This window comes from Mycetomoellerius zeteki, unplaced genomic scaffold (genome assembly GCF_001594055.1).
Source record: "Mycetomoellerius zeteki isolate Tzet28-1 unplaced genomic scaffold, Tzet1.0 scaffold263, whole genome shotgun sequence".
In the NCBI taxonomy this organism is placed as follows: Eukaryota; Metazoa; Arthropoda; class Insecta; order Hymenoptera; family Formicidae; genus Mycetomoellerius; species Mycetomoellerius zeteki.
The window spans coordinates 27078-36041 of NW_017257242.1; positions in this window are offsets into that span (position 1 = coordinate 27078).

Below are 8964 nucleotides of genomic sequence, written 5' to 3' on the forward strand. Positions count from 1 at the left end.
CGAGTCATTAACAAATTGGTACTCTGGAATTACAAGCAATTATTTTCCATTGTACGGGCTGGTATAAATTTCAAATCAAATCTCAATAAACGATTTTTATATTTTGTACACTAAGAATAACATATCGCACTTATTTTCTAGAATCAAATTGTAATCTGTTTTACTTATATTTATGTATTTTCATTTTGAACTTGCGCCTTGAACAACATATCAATTATTTTTCATAGTAATATATTATTAAATTTAGATAATATACACTTTATGTATGTTCATTTTGAACTGACACCTTTATTTTAATAATATATCAGTTACTTTTTATGATAATATATTATTTTAGATAATCATTTAAATTTTTAAAGGTTTAAATTTTTGAGGATCTTTTTTTGAACATGGCCTGAACTTTTCATTTTTATGATTTTTTGGGGATAAACGTTATGCTCTTCGAGAAAGTGTTGAAACTTCCTATGCGAAAGAAATTTGTGACCTCCTTTATTGGTATTAACAATTTTAGTAACCATTTGTATTGCGCTGCACAGTTTGACTACTTTCCCACATACCGCTTCTTGATGAATTATACAATGTATAAAAGGGAATTTTAAATCTCGTTGTCTTATTTGTCCAAGAAGTCCAGTTTTCAAGCCAGTCATTGCTCTCGCTCCATCAGTTACAACTGCTGAAAATCTTGAAAAATCAGTGCCAAATTTTTCAAAAGTTTGGTTGAAAGCTGTGAAGATATCACTGCCTGTTGTTGTTCCATGCAATGGAATAAAATCTAAAAACTCCTCGACATATGAAAAATTGTTGAAACAACCTAACTCCCGTTGCTTGTACGTAGTTCGTCGGTTAATGCGGTCGGAAACGCGAGAGGTTCGTATCGGAGAAGGAAGGCACTTACAATAATATTACGCGTGCAGGTAATTCCGCAGTGAACATTTATTTAATCAAGAAGAAACGGACATGTTAGTGTAATTATATATAATACGTGTAATTAGACAATGATAAAAGAAAGAATCATTAACGCAACATATATTAACGCAAAACGGCATATAATCCACGCGGCTGGACTTTGAACGCTACACAAAGATTAACGCAAAACGGCTTATAATACAGGCGGTCGGAATACGAATGCAAGAATTCGGAACGGAGGCGCGAACGCGGTAACATAAAATATATAAACGGTATGTACAACGCGTAAATGTAAGCTGCACCGTAACGCGAATGCTGGCAGCGAATCGGCGCGCGGCGTCGCGGTCCCGAAATCGTGGCGCGATTCACGGATAGCGGACCCGTGCGGTGGCGCGCCCTAGCTAGCTGACGCGCGAGCGCGGAAACGCGAATGCGAGTACGATACGGTGGCCACCCAATCGTGGCGCGGCGCGGGCGCGGCGCGTAGATCGCGCGAATGGGCGCGTTGGATCGCGTGGTTCAAACTCCCCGTGGTCGGCAGGATGTCAGGAACTCCTGACCGGAGACGGAGAACACTCTCCACCCCCGTTGGTCCGGCCGGACACGACTAGAGTCGGTACGGGATAGGAAGCTATCGGTGTACGTCCGGGAACACCCGGAAGGAGACTGAGAACGTCTCTCGACCCCCGTGTCGTTTAGACAGCGGTTCGGAAGCCCAGCGGTCACTGTCGGAGAACTCTCCGGGAGAGGCTAAGAACACTTGACCCCTCGTATTTCAGTGCGGCTGGTCAGGAGCTGGATAAGTCGGATTATGAGAAATGATCGGAAAGATCTGAGCTCTTTGGCATACAAATGCCAGCTTTTATACCCCGATGTTGTTCCCAATCGTATTGTTCCGTGGGCCTTCGGAGCTTCCCGCCGGTTTAGGCAATACGAGTGGGAGACACGCGTCCCGCGCGGGGATCAACGCCGCGAGTTCGGCGGATCTCGGTCCGCTTCGTCGATCCCCGCCGATCGCTGCTTCGGTACGTATGTCGGCGTAACGATCGGCGGTGTTCGGTCGCTTACACGAGTCGACGGCTGGTACCTAGGGATTATGTTTGTAATTTAAAAATGGTTCGGGCGCACCGCGCCCTCATCACTGCGATCCGACGGCTGTTTGGTCGGGAACGATGCTGTTTTACGGGGTCGCATCGTTACATTGTTTTGCACGATTCGAGCAAAAATACTCAGTTGACTCACATGTCGATTATCGGTGCTTTCATCAAGGCATAACGAGAAAAAAGAACATTCTAGTAAAAACTTTAATTCATCTTGTAAGGACGAAGCAATACAATTTATCCGAAATTTTACAGTGTTCTTACTTAATGGAATGCTAGCAGCTTCTTCAAGAGTCAATGAGCCCTCGAATGACTGTACTGCTGCGATGAGGCATTTCTTTACGAATTCACCATCCGTAAACGGTTTCGAATGTTTGGCAATAACATGGGATATAGCATATGATGCAGTAAGGGCTCTTGTTAAAGATGCAGTATTATCGACATAGAAATTGAATTACGACCTTCTTGATTAACTAATTTTAATCCCTCAATTAAATTATATTTCTCCTGGCCCACATATTTGGAATATTCATTCAATGTATATTATTGTAATGCCTACAAAGAATATATTTTTTTACAATAGAAGGTTGATAACCATAAAGAAGATAGGTGGTTTTATTGCAAATAAGTGCGAAAAAATTTCCTCCCAAGCCTTTTCGAAACATTGCTCATATTTTTGTTTCTTATCCATTCTTCCAGTATTAAAATAAATCTAATATTAAGCGATCACTATTACACATAATAACACTATCACTATCACACACAAATAGCACTTTCTGTCTTCACATACAATAAAAAATTTTCCGGCTGTAATCTCGCACAAAAGACCATCCACGTGCACATTTCACTACTGATTTAACCGTTACCGAAAAACAGTATCGAGGAAAAACAATTGCCTATCAACATGCAGCCTCGCGTGCAGCAACGTAAGGCTGTACGCATAGAGTGATTCAGAACAACCCGTGTTCTTGCAAAGACGTGTTCCTGACGATTTTTCCTCTACGAAAATTTTATCCGACGCTTACTTTTTGGGTTATTAAAGGATTAAGTTATCACAGGTCGAATCACAGGTCGCGTATAGAAGGTAGGCAGGGGCGGCGCACTGACCGTCTGACGCGACCACAAGGGGCACTCGTTCAGCCATCTAAGGACACAGAGTTACGTTTCACATAATAAACGCCCACACACACGCTGTATTGTTCACGGGGAAGATCACTCCACGTAATAATTGATAATTAATGTTTTATTAATTGAATGTTTATGAGGACTCGGCCTCGTCATACAAATAAAGGACTCGGCCTTTTACAAGCATAAGAAAACTCGTGTACTGTCTAAAGTCGCGATGTGCACCGCTCGCTGCGTGAAATTTTTCTGAGAGCGAGGGTGCTCTTTATATTTGAAAATTCGTCGATGAGAGTCGACCAATCGCGATCTTCTATATCGCACGTGCTTAGTATTATTCGCCTAAGATAAAAAGCGCCGACCGCGGCGCCGGTCTGTCGCGTACCGACTTCTCTCGGGAAGTTGACGTATGTATGCATGTGTGTATATGTGTGTATATGTGTGTATATGTAATGTGTGTAGTGGGCCCATTGGTGTAACACACCACACGCTGCCATTTCTTGATTCTTCGCTTCTGCTAAGATGCTCGAAGAATTATTGATTCACGGATCGATCGGTGCCCCGTATTTATCCGATTCTCGCGGAGGGTCGCGTTATACACTGAGACGCAGATTGGTCGCAGGGGGCGGGGTGGAAAGGCTCGACTCCGCGAGGATTGAAAACCTAATCTGTCCGTTTGTTGTCGTCGAACTCAGTCTTCGCGTCGATTTGTGTATGTAACGCGTTTTTTATTCTTAGTGATTTGAACAATTAATTGGTACTAATTAATAATAAACCCCTATAGAATAGTTCGTAAATCGTTCTCTTCATAAATCATTCTTGTGATATCGACTCGGGTATCGATCAAGTGCACGAGTAAATTAGTGAATGTTACAATCTTCAGTAAGTGTTAAAGATAGTATATCTTCAGATACTATCTTTAAAAGAAAAACAAACTCTGTTTCATTACTTGACATTAATTTGTCGCATGGAAACGTGAAGTGTGAAATTTATCCGTCAAGTTACGACGTATGAAGAAAACGAATCTCTGCAAGGTAAGTGAGAGAGAGAGAGAGAAAGAGAGAGAGAGAGAGAGAGAGAGAGAGAGTCTGAGTGTGTGCGTGTGTGCGGGCGTTTATTATGTGAAACGTAATAATTCTGTATCCTTAGACGGCTGAACGAGTGCCTCTTGTGGTCGTGTCAGACGGTCAGTGCGCCGCCCTTACCTACCTTCTATACACGACCTGTGATTCGGTAACTTAATCCTTTAATAACTCAAAAAGTAAGCGTCGGATGAAATTTTCGTAGAGGAAAAATCGTCTCAGAATTCAGTCAGGAACACGTCTTTGCAAGGACATAGGGTTGTTTTGAATCATCCTGTATATATATTGCATAATAGTGATGTTATGCGTGATAGTGTGTGTATGTGTGCAAAGTGTGAAAGCTTGTATAATTGTAATAAAGCAATGCATAAACAGATAAATATTATTTTTTCGCTGCGCTCGCGCCATAACATCTTTACAATTCTATTACTGTTACTACATTTACGTGAAAAAATGGATATCAAGCAAAAATGTATGCAATCTTTTGATAAAATATAAGAAGATATTTGATTCGTATCTATTTATTAAAAAAACTACTTTTCTTTTCATATACAGTTATCAATTTTTTCTCGTTAAGAAATATATTTGTTAAAAAATTTTGTAATAATAATCGTTTAATATGGAATATAGATGTTCGAAATATGTGGATCGGAAAATATGTCTTAGAAATTGCGATCTTTGAATTTTCTTCAAGATCTTTTGGAGATCCACATATTTATATTATAAATACGTATAAATATAAATATATAAATAATCCCTATCAAGCTATATATTTGATTTTTATTTTTAGTGGAATAGGAGAGGGTCAACTGGAGAAACCACTTAAAAAAATGCATCTTACAGTAGTATCTCTCGAGTGATGTGGAAACCTATTGTCGAAATATATATTATCATAATTATGTTAGATATTAGAAAATTACATTAAGATATAAGATTATCGTTATGGAACATAATGAATAAATTAACAATAGATAATTTAATGTTAATAAAGAGAAATTACTTAATAAAAAAAACATTTCAATAATGATTTGGCGGAAAGTACGCTCCCAGTAGTTTCACGATATAGAGACGCTCCTAAACCATAGCGCCGCGCGCGCGATCCGCGCGAGGCCGCCGAGGTCGCCGAGCATCGAGCGGTAGTGGGAGGATAGGAGGCAGTGCCTGCAGGAATCGGTTCGAAATGTACGGATCCTTGCAAGCACTGCCTTAGATAATGCTAATGCCGGCGGTTCCATAACTTTCAATTCTTATAACTTGAAAAATATTGATTAAAAAGAGACTTTATTATAGTGTTTTGTAAAGCTCTCGACCTTAGCTATTAGATTTTAAAATCAAAAGTAGGGTGTTTCGTTTAAAAAAATCGATTTGACCTTGACTTGACCTTGGTGTCGCCATCCAAGGTCAAATTGATAAGGTCAGTCAATAGATCGTTTTCAACCCTATAACTTTTGTAAAATATTTTTCTCAAAAATGATTACTTTTCAAGATATTTAAGGGGTCCGGGACTTTATATACACCATGTATATGAACCCAGATAGCGTCGCGTGATGGGTGACACCCGATTGACCGTTACGATTGGACACCGCACGATTGGACATGGCACGATTGGACAGGCGCACGATTGGACACATATACGATTGGACACGGCACTATTGGACGCGACACGATTGGACACGTGCACGATTGGACACGCGCATAAATAAATTTTATTTATACCATTAATGGATAATTCCAAATAAATCATAACCCATGTGGACATGGCGACGTGAGAATATTATTATTTATTACGTCGTCCGAAAAAGATGTTGTTTTCTTATGTTACGTCCACGCTCCGGATAGGAGTTGAAGGATGGACGCGACAGTAACCTCAGGTTCTGCCGATTCGATCGTGCCCGGTCTCCGGGTAGCCTAGGAGGGGGCGAAAGAGCGACGCGAATCGGAAGATAGGGTTTCGATCTCCGCTACGTTCACGCTTCGGATAGCCAGGAGCTAAAGGATGAACGCAACAGGGCGAACCTGAGGTTAGCTCGATTCGGTCGAGGCCGATCTCCGGATAGCCCTGGAGTGGCAAAAGAACGACGTGGATCGGGAGGTAGTTCCCTTCAATCTGGGACTTCTCGAAGGGCCGCAAAAAGAAAAGACCTCTAGGAAGGATGAAGCGAAGACTTGTCGATGCTCCGCTGAGCAGACCATGAGTCGAATGCACTCGTAAAATGGGCCAAACTGGGTCAATTGTTCAGATCAGTGTGCCGCAAGGGCCCACTTTAACGCCAAATGTGGCCGTACTCTCGTTCGTCCTTCTTTTCGGCCTTGGAATTCAATCCAAATAGCCGGGGAGAGGACCGAGTGCAATCGCGGGAAAATGGCTTATAAATACAAGGAGCGGTGTTTCGAAAATTAGTACACCCTGATTTTAATTAAACAATATAATTAACGTTGAAATTCAAAAGGCGAAAAAATACACATTCTTAAGAGATTAAAGTAAAAATAGTAGGGATTCTTAAAGATTAAATGGTAAAATTAATATACGGTCTTACATATTGAATATATATATATATATATTGGTTTTAAATGTAAAGACTTTTTATTTTTAATGGTAGCTTGTATCTACGAGTATGTGCGTGCGTGCGTGCGTGCGCGCGTGCGTGTTCTCGGTTATATTTTGTGGAGAAAGTATTACGTGTGAGGAGGATCGTGGAGTTGAAAAGCGTAAGGGCAGAGAGAAACAAGATGGATAAGAGGGACGGTGAAGGAAAGGGTAAAGCTCTCTAAATGAACTATCACGTAATCATCGGGAGAGGGAGAGATAGTATGCTAATGCTGGATGGTCTGTTGGGCATTGTGGAAAAGAAGGATGGAGCTTCAGAAGGTGTGAAGTCATTAGGAGGAAGTATTTCGGGGGGTATAGGTGCTAATGGTTCGGCGGTGAGAAGTGAAAGATCTGGAAAAGAGTGGTCTGATAGGGAGAGAGTGCGAGATGGGTGAGTAGGACATTTCGATAGGAGGAGAGAGAGGGGGTAAGGCGGAAGATTCGGGGGGAAGGGGTGACTTGGAGTATCGTTTAGCCATTGATCGATTATTACGCGGATGCGATCGCGGCGGCCCCGTTGCGAATCTGGCTCAGAGATGATTAAGGTTCGGACACGGGCGACCTGACGCGAGCGAGTTGTCTTCGTGAGAGGATGGTGATGAGGGAGTGAAGAACGCCGTGAACGCACTGGAAGTATTGTTGACTTAATGAAATCAACCCAAAAAAATGAAACAAAGGAAGAAAACCGGGGAATAGTAAATGGCCACTTACTATCTGGAATGGTGAGTACCGTTGTGATTGAAAAAAGCCTTGTTGACGTGATAGCGGGCGAGCGGTGAGGGGTCCTGATGACTGATTGTCCCCAGTCGAATCTTGATGTCGAGCAGTGCGAGCCGATTCGTGTTATTATTAGTCTTTTCCGCACTGATTTTCTTAATTTCTTAATTATCTTGCAAAAAAAGAGGACTCTTGAGCGAAAGGACCGTTTATTCGAGAGGACAGATCACAAATGCCAGTTATATCTTCCCTTTCAGAAGAAAAAAGGCTCCTGAGGGTCGCGGAACTGCAGTACTTATACTAATTTCCCCCTGATTAGCTAGGTGGTGGGATTCTTTTCTTGCTTTCGGATTGGTCAAGTTTTTGAGAATACGTTGTGGGGAAGGAAAGGATGTTGACAGGAATCTGTAGTGTTTAACAGAGGTGTCATCCTTAATTTTATGACCTTAAATTTATGAGAGGTGCCAGTGCAGTGGGTACGTCAAGGGAGTGCACGTGCAGTATCGGCACGGGACCACCAAATACCTCCCCTGAACATCGCATGTCAATTTGGATTGGGATAGGAAGAGCCTTCAATAAGAATGCAAAGATATATTTAGGTTTCATTATATAAAAATTAAAGATAGTATTATTTGGATTACATTCTTTATTTAATTTGGTATGGGGTTTAACTTGGTGTCAGTTTTTTTGATATCAAATCTTTTGTACGAATGACATACATCATTAAAGTTAATATTATTTATTTAATTTGGTGCGGGATTTAACTTGGCGCTAATTGTTGATATCAAATCTTTTTTACGAATGATACATATAATTGGAATTAAGTAAATAACAAAGATAGTACTACTTGGGTTTTACATTTTAATTTGATAGAATTTAATTTGATTAGTTAAGATTGTAGCATCTGGGTTTTAATTTTTCATTTGATACGTTAGTTTTTTTGAGAAATAATCATTTTTGACAGAGAATTAAAGCTTCCATTACTTGGAATGGAATAAGAATACCTTCAATAAGAATATCCTTGAAGAAAAATTAAAACTACAATTAATTGGGTTGGATACTTAGATTTTATTCGAGAAGCACATATGCTTAATGCCTTTTTTTACGTTTCTTAAAAAGGTAAGTTTGTACTGATCTTTTATACGAATCAGGAGACGCGGTAGTGTCTCCGGCCATGTTAAAAAAAAACTACTTCAAGATTAATGAAAATGAAATGAGAAACACTACAAGTCTCTTATCCCGCACCACCAAAGTCCATTTTTGGAGGTTGCATAACTACTAAAATATAAAAAATTTTGAATTGGACGCAACATATCCTGAAGGCGGCATCGCCACGACTAATTTGAGCTCAAAAAAATGAAAATCGGTCAAGCCGTTCTAGACATATGAGCGGTCAAAAAGTGATGATTTCGTGAGAAATGAAGTAACGTCTCCTTCTTCTTCTTCT